This window comes from Nannospalax galili, unplaced genomic scaffold, assembly GCF_000622305.1.
Source record: "Nannospalax galili isolate Female #2095 unplaced genomic scaffold, S.galili_v1.0 scaffold820, whole genome shotgun sequence".
Taxonomy (NCBI): domain Eukaryota; kingdom Metazoa; phylum Chordata; class Mammalia; order Rodentia; family Spalacidae; genus Nannospalax; species Nannospalax galili.
This window is the reverse complement of record NW_008346549.1, coordinates 394,506-405,379: the sequence shown is the minus strand read 5'-3', so window position 1 is coordinate 405,379 and position 10,874 is coordinate 394,506. Positions and strand designations below refer to the sequence as shown.

At 42.9% G+C, this 10,874-nt stretch overlaps 1 pseudogene; it reads left to right on the top strand.

The window, feature by feature from the left end:
• The window catches only part of LOC103742076, a 17,090-nt pseudogene extending 7,383 nt beyond the window's left edge, over positions 1–9,707 (top strand).
• The last annotated feature ends 1,167 nt before the right edge of the window (positions 9,708–10,874 follow it).

Here is a 10,874-nt window from a genome sequence, read left to right as displayed (position 1 = left end):
GTGTGTGTGTGTGTGTGTGTGTGTGTGTGTGTGTGTGTTGGATAGGTGCATAATAATGTAATGGATAGTGTAAAACCCTAAGCAAAGCTCCACAGCTTCAGAATGGTTACTCTGTGTAGAAGTTTATTAACTCTCACTGTGTAGGGAGTTTGGTTTGGGCAAGTGTTTGAGTGTCCACCTTAAATCTGTCAGTCTGATGTTTTTATTTGTGAGTCCATTACAATAAAGTGGTTGTGATTTATTAAATATAAAAGTTTTCATCTGTTTAAAATCAACTAACATAACTTTAAGATGTCTTACACAATCCTCATGGTGATCACAAAGGAAATATCTATGGGGGGTGATCTGGGAGGAGTTAGGCGGAGAAATGGAGGGTGAATATGATCAAAATACATTGTATTAAATTCTCAAAGAATTAATAAAAATATTATACTTGAAAGAAAACACAGAACATAAAAAACAGGAAATGAAAAGGAAATTAAAGCATGGCCCTACAAAAACAAACAATAGCAACAAAAAAGGAAAGCAATAAAAGAGGAAAGAGGAACAAAAACTCTAAGACCAGATAATGATTATAGAAGTGACAGCAAGCCCTTATCAGAAACTCCATTTAAAATATTGGTTAAACTCTCTGATCTTCTTTAAGGGAGTGATGCTAGATAGGTTGGACAGGCTCCAGTGGATGGACTCACATGGAGGGACATCTGAGTATGCAACCTTGACACGATGGGCCTTAACTTATATGACAGAATGCATGAAATCCTGTGGGAAGGCTAAGAGGAGGGGGTACAGATAGGGGAGGGGGTCTAAATATGATTCAGATGTATTGTATGAAATGCACAAAATACAATGAAAATATCATTGAGAAAATATATAGACTAAACTCTTCTGTAAAAAGACATAGGTTGGTTTAATAATTTTTCTTTTTGGTCTTTTTGAGACAGGGTCTCTCTGTATCCTCAGCTGTCCTGGAACTCATTATGTAGACCAGGCTGGCCTTGAACTCACAGAGATCCACCTGCCTCCGCCTCCTGAGTGCTGGGATTAAAGGCATGCACCACCATGTCCAGTTGTTTAATAATTTTTTAAAGGAGCCAAATATGTACTTTCTGTAAGAAACTCATTTTAGGGGCTAAGTTGTTAAAAGCACTGGCTGCTCTTCTAGAAGATCCAGGTTTGGTTCCCAGCACCCATATGGTGACTAACAACTGTCTGTAACTGCAGCTTCAGGTGATCTAATGCCTTCTTCTGGCCTCTATGGGCATTGTACACATGGGCGCACTTACATACATATAAGCAAAACACTCATGCACATAATTTTTTTAGTTTTATTTGTTTTAAATATATTTTCATTTTCTAAATTTTTAAATTTATTTTATGCATATGAATGTTATACCTGAATGTATATAAGTACACCTGTGTCATACAATGCCCACAGAAGCCAGAAGAGGGGGTTGGATCCCCAGAACTGGAGTTCTGGATGGTTATTAGCTGCCATGTGGTACTGGATTTGAACCCGGATCTTCTACAAGAGCAACTAGTGCTCTTAACCATGGAGCCATCTCTCCAGCCCCAAAAAATATTAAAAAAATTTTTTTAAGAGAGCTGGAGAGATGGTTCCATGATTGAGAGAACTGGATGCTCTTGCAGAAGACCTGGGTTCAGTTCCCAGAACCTGTATGGCAGCTCACAACTATCTGTAACTGCAGTTCCAGGGAATCTGACTCCATTTTCTGACCTCTGTGGGCACTGTACGACATGGGTGTACTTACATACATGCAGGTAATACACTAGAGATGTAAAATAGAAATAATAAATAAAATATATATTTTAAAAAACTTTATAAAGAAACCAATTTTAAGTCTTAGACAGGTTGGAAAGTAAAGGGTGGAGAAGTGCATTCCACTCAACCAAAAGAGCATATGTGTGGTGGTTCTGCTAATATCAAGCAAAATAGACTTTAAATACCCGCCCTCCGCCCCCGAAATCTCTGGAGAGATAGCTCATCGGGTAAGAGTGCCTGCTGCTTTTGCAGAGGACTAGAGTTCAGTTCCCAGCATCCATGGCAGCTCATAACCACCTGTAACTTAAGCAGCTCACAACCACCTGTAACTCCAGCTTCAAGGGATCTGATGCCATCTTCTGGCCTCTGTGGGCATTGCATGCATGTGGTATACTTACATGCAGGCAAAATACATAAAATAATAATAAACAAAAATATTTAAAAAATCTTTTTTAAAAAGGTTGTAAACGGGCTGGAGAAAGAACACTGGTTGTTCTTGCAGAAGAAGCGGGTTTGAATCCCAGCACCCACATGGCAGCTAACAACTGTCTGTAACTCCAGTCCCAGAGAATATGACAGCCTCTTCTGACCTCCACCGGCATTGCACGATACAGGTGCACTTACTTACACACAGGCAATACACGCATACACATAAAATAAAAAGAATTTTTAAAAGGTTGCAAACAAGATTCTGAGAACAAGTAAAAAGTATCAAGAATCCATCTCACCATCTGGACAGCAAACACACTAGCAGAATCTGTCTGAAGTCTACTAAAGCCTTGCAACTTCCAAGGGAAGGATTGGATGACAATTTGTGGTTAATTTTGGTCAATTTCAGCTCTTACATCAGCTCCCATGTGTGTATTCCTGGGGTGGCTTATGTACAAGTTCTGAGAAGTGGGGGATGGGTGGGCAAAAAAGAATTGTTTTCTAAATGGACTTGTGTACTGACTGATTATGGCTGCTTTAAAAATATGTGTGGTGTGCATGCGTGTGTGTAGACAAGTTCAGTGTATGGGTGCATGTGTATGTGTGAGTATGCATGTAGCACACATGTGCATCTGTGTGTAGGCCCAAAGTTGATGTTGGGGTCTTCCTCGATTGCTCTAAATTTTATTTTCTGAGGCAAGGTCTCTTCCTGAACCCAAAGTTCAAAGATTCCAGCTAATCTAGATAGCCAGCTTGTTCTGTGGGGAAACCCTGTCTCTGCATCTTGAGTGTTAGGATGGGTTACAGGTGGCCGCCCGCCTGGTTTTTATATGGGTTCTTGGGATTTAAACTCATGTCCTCAGGCTTGTACTTGCATGGTAAATGCTTTACCTGCTGAGTTATCTTCCCAGCCCTCATCACTGTCATGGAGGTACAGACAGAGGCAGGCAACCTGTGCTCTTGCACCAACTGTTGAAAACTCTTGTCTTCAGATTGAAGCAACTTCTGGGAAATTTAAAGGGCCAGTATCCTACTTCCTCTCCTCATTTTCTCTTTTTCCCTTTATGGGAGCCAGAAATTAAAGAACAGAACATTCCAGAACTACCATAGGGCTGGGCATGTAGCTAGTGGTAGAATGCTTACCTAGCATATGTGTGGCTCTGGCTTCAACCCCGAGTACCACCAGAAAGAAGAGGAAGAAGAATAGCTCTTACAAAGTTACTGGATACATAGAGGAGATTCAAAAGTCACTGTGCATGCCCAGGAAAGGTACGGATTCAGACACCAAAACCTTATGTCTACAGATCCTTAGTGTGGCAACAACCTAAAGCAATAATAAACAAACCAAACTAAACCAAACCAAACCAAAGTTACCCCATTATTAGATCCAAATATTTAGTTTTCAGTAAGGTACAAGGTATGCAAAGAAATGTGGGACTAGAATGAAAAGCATGGCCCACTCAAAGAAAGAAAACAAACCAAGAGGAACTCTCCTTGAGTACCATAAGGCAGAAAAATCACACACTTTAAAACAGCTGTCACAAAGATGCCCCAAGACTGAAGGCAGATATGGAGACTGTCAAGAAAACAATTTACAAATAAAACGCAAATATCAGGAAAGAGGCTAAGCACATAAAAAGAAAAAAATAGAGCTGAAAACTGTAATAATTGAAAGTAAAAATTGGCTAGAAGGATTCAAAGGCAGATTTGAGTAGACAATTGAAATGACTGAGGTTTTTTTGTTTTTGTTTTTTTTTTTGAAACAAGGTCTCATATGACCCAAGCTGGTTTTGGATTCACTGTGTAGCTGAGCTAGCCTTCTTGAACTCTGATTCCCCTGCTTCCACTTTGCAAGTGGATTACAAACATGCATCATCACACCAAGCCAAAACGATCAAGTTTGAGACATAGATTAAGAATAGTGAGCAGAGCCTCCAGGTCTCATGGTCCACCAGCAAATGGACCCATATGGGCACTCTACAAGTCTCTGGATGAGAGGAGGGAAGCTTATTTGGATAAATAACAGCTTCAAACCTTCCCAAAGATGACCAAAGACTGAATAATGAGCTAAATAGCTTAGCCAACTCTAATCAGGATGAACTACAGAAGCTCCATACTAAAACACTGCAATCAAACTGATGGATGACAGTGACAAAGATTCTTTTTGTTTGCTTGGTTGAGACATGGTCTCATGTAGCTCAGGCTGGCCTTGCACTCCATATGTAGCTGAGGATGGCCTGGAATTCCTGATCCTTCTGTCTCTACCTCCCAAGTGCTGGGATGATAAGTGTGTATCACCATGCCTAACTTTAATGTTCTTTGAGGACTTGCTTTGTCCTCACATGTAAGGAAGCAACCTTTAGTCTTTATGAACTTTATTTAGTCTTTATGCTTTCACCCACTGCTGAGCCCTGCTTAGATTCTGGGAGTCTCGTAGACCTTTTCTATAGATGCACACACTCCACTACTCTCATGTCCTTTGGGGAGATAATCTCTGGATTCTGCATCTCCTTTCTATCCTGCAAAGCCAGGCCTGCTGCTAAGAGCAAACCTCTCATTTATTTTTATGATTGTACCTTCAAGTGTTCATGATCAAGCTGACCCAGCTGCTGAGCTCTGTACATGCCATGGTGTCTGTTGCTGGTATGGGAGCTCATATTAACTGTGTAAAATATACGCAAAGTGCCAGATAGGGGTGGCAGCAACCTAGTCATCGTGCAGGGCTCATAGGCAGGCTTCTTGGTGACATGAGCCAGTTAGTAGACTCTATGGCTGGCTATTGAGAACTGAATGCTGCCTGCCTTACTCCCCAGCCCCTTCGACTTCTCCAGACTGTCCTGGACAATTCACTCTCGGGGATAAGACAGAAATGGCTCTTGTACTTAGCAGCCTGCAAGGCTGGGAAAACTGAGTGATTGCTTCTCTCACTTTCCCAGTGGGAGAAATCTTGGGTTGAGGGCGTTGGCACCAAGCTCTGCTGCACTGCTGGGAACAGCACAAATAAGAAACTGTTCATCTTACCCCTTCAGTGCACCCCACTCTCAAGGTTTTGTCTATTTAGGGTACTGGCACCTCTCAGCTAGGTCACTGGGCACCCTTCTACAAAGATATTATGATTCATGGGCGGATATGGAAATAAGTACTTCGGGAGGATGAGACTGGAAATATTGATTCTGACACCTTGTTCATCAGCAATTACTTTAAAGGCAAATGGATTAAAATCTCTAGTCAAAAGACAGAGATTCAAATCAGGCATGGTGGTGAACACCTCCTGTACTACTAGTGCTTGGGAGGCAGAGGCAGGAGGATCATGAGCTCAGGATCATCGTTGGCTAGTGAGTTGAGGCCAGACATGAGACCCTGTATTGAAAGAGAGACGAGAGAGAGAGAGAGAGAGAGAGAGAGAGGAGAGAGAAGAGAGAGAGAGAGACACCTAACCACATGTGGTCTACATGTATTCAGATCCAAAGACATCAACAATTTGAAGGTAAAAAGGATGAAAAAATATTCCATGGAAACTGTAACTAGAACAAGGACGTAATCACAATACTAATATCTGAGAAATAGGCTTTAAAATGTAAAACGTTTACATAAGAAAAAGACAGATATATATTAATAAAAAATTCCATGTTAGCCGGGCATGGTGGCTCACGCCTTTAATCCCAGCACTCAGGAGGCAGAGGCAGGCGGATCTCTGTGAGTTCAAGGCCAGCTTGGTCTACATAGTGAGTTCTAGGACAGCTGGGGCTACAGGGGAGACCCTGTCTCAAAAAGACCAAAAGAAAAAAAAAAAATTCCATGTTGAAGCAAAAATAGTTAGACTTGAAGAAACAATTCTACAGTAATAGTTGAAAGGCCTCAATACCCGCACACAGACTACTGGATGAAGAAGAGGTCGTAAGAGACACCACATGTTAAAAACCATTCAACCCCCAAACTTGGCCGTCTTATTCAACTCGCCATTTAAATCATCTGAATTAACTACAGGCTCCTCACCTAGTGGCTCCGCCCAGCCTCCCAAGTTTCCTCTTCCCCTATTTGCTTGTTACAACCCACCAGTGACTACGTCCTGCCCATTCTCCCACCTGTATGAAGCCTCACACCTACTCAATACCTGCGTAGTCTGCGAGTCTTGTGGGGCGTGTCACATATGGAGTGTGGCACAGACAGCCCTACCTTCTGTCAGGCTATGCTTCTGGAAGATGGCAGCAGCCTGGGAAGATGGCCTGTCCCACCCAGGCCAAGAAATTCTGTGCACGTGGACCAAGGCCTTGCCTCCCTGTATCTAGCCGGGCGATCTGGATCCATCCGGGAAGACATTCTCATGGGTGTTGCGCGCCCCCTGGCGGCCATTTCTCAATACTTCCCACTCCAGATTTCTGCCTGGATTTTTCCCAGAGCACCGACACTCACAGATGCAGAAATCCTCCTGTACTTGGTTCAGGCTTCCGGACAGTGTCATTTCGCAAACCCCAGTTCTCTGGCACGTGCTTTCACTGTCCCCACAAAACGCGTCTCCCTCCCCATTCCTCATCCCAGTAAACCTCAGCTTCACTCCTCTGGTCTTTCATTTAGTGCTGTTCCCTCTGGCCATTTGGTCCACCTTCTGGGACACCCTCAAAGAAGTCACTAGGAAACCCTTAAACAACCTTTTGCGAACATGCTCTTCACATCAGGATCACCTGGCCAGAAGGTACCCACTTCCTGCTTAAGATACCTAGCCTCCACTAAGTTCCCTCTAGTCATATATCTTAGGAAGAGCGTCCTCTCAGGGCTGGAGAGATGGCTGAGTGGTTAAGAGCACTGGCTGCTTTTGCAGAGTACCCAGGCTCAATTCCCAGCACCCACATGGCAGCTAACAACCATCTTTAACTCCAGTTCCAGGGGATCTGACGCCCTCTTTTGACTTCCTCAGGCATTGCACGACATGGGTGCACTTACATACATGCAGACAATACACTCATACACATAAAATAAAATAAAAAACACAAAAGTTTACCCTAGTGCCAGACTGAAGATACTAAAGGTCTGATTTCAGCCCTTGGAATTTGCTAAAGCAACATGCAAATCTCAGTGATGCCCTAAGATGCCCAGTCACCCAGAGATTCCCCAGTTGGAGGGGGGCAACTGTCTTACAGTAAGATGTGTGTGCACACTCCATAGCAAATGGCAGGTGCTGTGAAGCTGGGCTTCACCCCAAAACCTTGAGAGGTCCATTCTTTAATGTGGCACTGAAAAATGCCATATTCTAGGGGATGTGACTCCCTCTTCTGTCCTCTGTGGATCATTGCACGACATGGGTGCACTTACATACATACAGGCAATACACTCATACACACACACACACATATATATATATTAAGGAGTGTCCTCTCTGGCCACCTAGGTCTGGTCTGTGGCCCCAAAGTGAGACTCAGGAAAATTCCTCAGAGGTATCTCCAATGATAGGACCTCACAAAGGATAGCAGCTAGATAGGTCTTGCAGCTACGGGTTGGAGGGAACCTGTGGGCTGGTCCACCGGAAGCACCAAGCAAGCCTGTGGTGCCTGGGAGAGTGGTAGATGTCCCATCTCCCAGCTTCTGCACCACGGGTTGCCATCTGGGCATCTCACCCATGCTGACGGTCTCCAAGAACTTTCCTCATAAACATGGCAGGATAGAATCCCATCTGTACTTTGGCTACAGCGCTGGGAGAAAACTACAGGCAGTCACCAGGTAATTTAGGGAGTGGCACTGGCCAGTCTGCGTCCTGCGGACCTGTCTTTTTTGTAAAGGTAAGGAAGAGGAAATTCCATGGTAGAAGCCTCTACAAGGTCTCAAGGCTCTTGCTAATCCTGCGTGCCGAAGTTCCGCACGGGTAGCGGGCTCGGACAACAGCGCATCTACTTGAGCCCTGTGCTGCGTCACCTAGGCTGCACTCCTCCCTGGAGGAGAACTCTGAGCATTCTCTGAGATACCACATTGGTCTGGACCAGAAGAGACAGTGGTCGGGCTCTGGGGCCCCTGGCCTTCACAGGATAGCTAAGCAGGTCTCTCATTCCAAGGGGAACCTGGAAAAAAAATTCCCGAAAGCGTCTTCGGCTTCTGGAACTCACATGGGCGTGGATCTGTTCCCGTGGTACCTTCCTGGTGTCTGGGGCCAGGTCCCACCTCTGCTTGCTACACCGTGGCCACCTTGCAGACTCCCAGGACAAGAGAACTGTATGAAAGTCGCGGCCAGATGGAGCCGGACCACAGCCGGAAGGAAGGTCTGCAGAATGTAGATGGTCCAGGCTGCCCTCATGAGTTGGTAATTACAACAAATAAGAGTTGGGCCTGGTAATCTCAGCTCTTGGGAAGAGGCAGGAGGGTCAGGAGTTTAGGCCACCCTTGCTACATAGTGAGTTCAAGGCCAGCCTGGAATATAGCTATATCTAACTATTCTCTGTCTCTGTCTCTGTCTCTGTCTCTGATCTATGGCCAACCAACCAGCCAACCTGGGTTGGAGGGATGCTTCTGTGGTTAAGAACACTTGCTAGTCTTGAGGAGGATAGGGATTTAATTTGCAGTGCCTACATGGCAGCTCACAGCCACCTGTAATTCTAGTTACAGGAGATGGAAAGCCCTTTTCTGGTCTTCACAGGCATACAGTGGTACATAGACATACATTCAGGCAAACACTAATAGACATAAACAAAACAAAACAAAAAACCTGCCAACCAACCAACCAACCAACCAAATAAAAACCAGCCAACCAAACAAAAAAATCCTAACTGACCAACCTCAAAAATGTAGAATACGAAAAATCCTTCATGAACCTTCCGACCCACCCACCTTCTGAGTCAACCACTGTCTGCTCCTCTCCTATGACTTAAGTTGGTCTATAAACTGGGCCATGTGTTAATAGTTCTGTCTTTAGAAAACACCACCCTGTACTGTAGTTTCAAGTCCCACATTGGAAAGTGGGACTCTGGTTGGATGTTTTGAAAATCTGTTCCTCCTTTTCCAGACTGCTTGGGGAAAGAGTTCTTTTGCATTTTCATACACATTTTAGATTCAGTTTGTCAGTTTCTTTCTAAAAAAATTCAGCTGAGGGGGAGCCAGTGAGTGCTCAGCAGGGGAGGGGGCGGGTTTAGAAAGGTGGCTGATGAGGAAGAAGACACCACCACCTTTGAGGAGGAAAATGAAGAAATTAGAGGAGGCGCAGAAGGTGGACAGGGTAAAAGAAAGAGACTTTTCTAAAGAACTGTGGTGTATGATGTATGGGTTTGGGGATGACCAGAATCCTTACACTGAGTCCGTAGATATTCTTGAAGATCTTGTCATAGAGTTCATCACTGAGATGACTCACAAGGCAATGTCAATTGGAAGACAAGGTCCAGTGCAAGTTGAAGATATTGTATTCTTGATCTGAAAAGACCCAAGGAAGTTTGCCAGAGTTAAAGACTTACTTGCTTTGAATGAAGAATTGAAACAGGCTAGGAAAGCTTTTGATGAAGCCAACTATGGATCTTGACACTTTTTGTACTTTCTGAAATTTTGTTACCTTCTGTGGAAACCACATATTAGAACCGTCTTCTCCAGTAATGTTCTGATATCTAGGCATGTAATGAAAGATGTCTTCAACTTCAGATTGATATTTGAGCCTTTAATCTCCTGCCTTTATGTGACCATATTTGAATTACTTACTGAGTTCTAATGATTACACATAAGTATGTAGACCATGTAGTTCCATCTGCTTCTGACCATCTAAAGGATAAAGTTCTGTTTAGGTTTTAGGTAGATTTGTGCCGTTATAAGCTATAAACCGTAGGTGGTTAATGTGTCAAATGTAAGTATACTTTTGAGTTTACGAAAGTACAGATATGTGCTTTATTATATTTCTAAGTTTTTAAACAACAGTAGTCTGGTAGGTTATTAAAGATAATGAACTGATTTTTATTTCTTTTAAGGTGATGGCATAAAAAACTAAGTTTTTGTAAGGAATGTTTAATGGTCTTAAAAGATAGTTTGTTTTAGTATTCTTTTCTAAGGGTTTTTGTTTTTGTTTTAATATAACCTAAAAGTTTCCTGTCAGTACATCTGATTTAAAACCTTTTTAGGCTTATAACATATTTGTTAAGTTTTAGAAGACCTCATTTTCCTAGATGACATTAAAATTTCTAAAAATAAATGCTTTCAGTAGCTGGAATGGCAGTATTTATAAAAAGCTGATGTCAGTGTTAAGTATTTTGGGTACTGTTTTATTAACAGATTTGTAAGTGCTTTCATTGTGGAAATATATGCTTGATTAAAACCATATGTGACTATACAAACCACTTTTGTAATTCAGAATATGCAGGCCTTGTGTGTATTTAGCCCATTGCATTAAATTATTATTGTACATAGCTTAACAATAAAAATTAAAATTGCAAAAAATATTTCAGCTGAGATTTCAGTGAGAATGACATTGAATCTCTAGGTCAGTTTGGGATTTTAGTTCTTTACTAGTTATTGATTTGAAAATATTCCTTTTGGGCTGGAGAGATGGCTTAGCAGTTAAGAGTACTGGCTGTTTTTGCAGAACACAGGTTCGATTCCCAGCACCCACATGGCAGCTAACAACTCCAGTTACAGGGGAATCTGATGCCCACTCTTCCCTCTGAGGGCTTTGCAAGACACAGGTACACTCACATAAATGCAG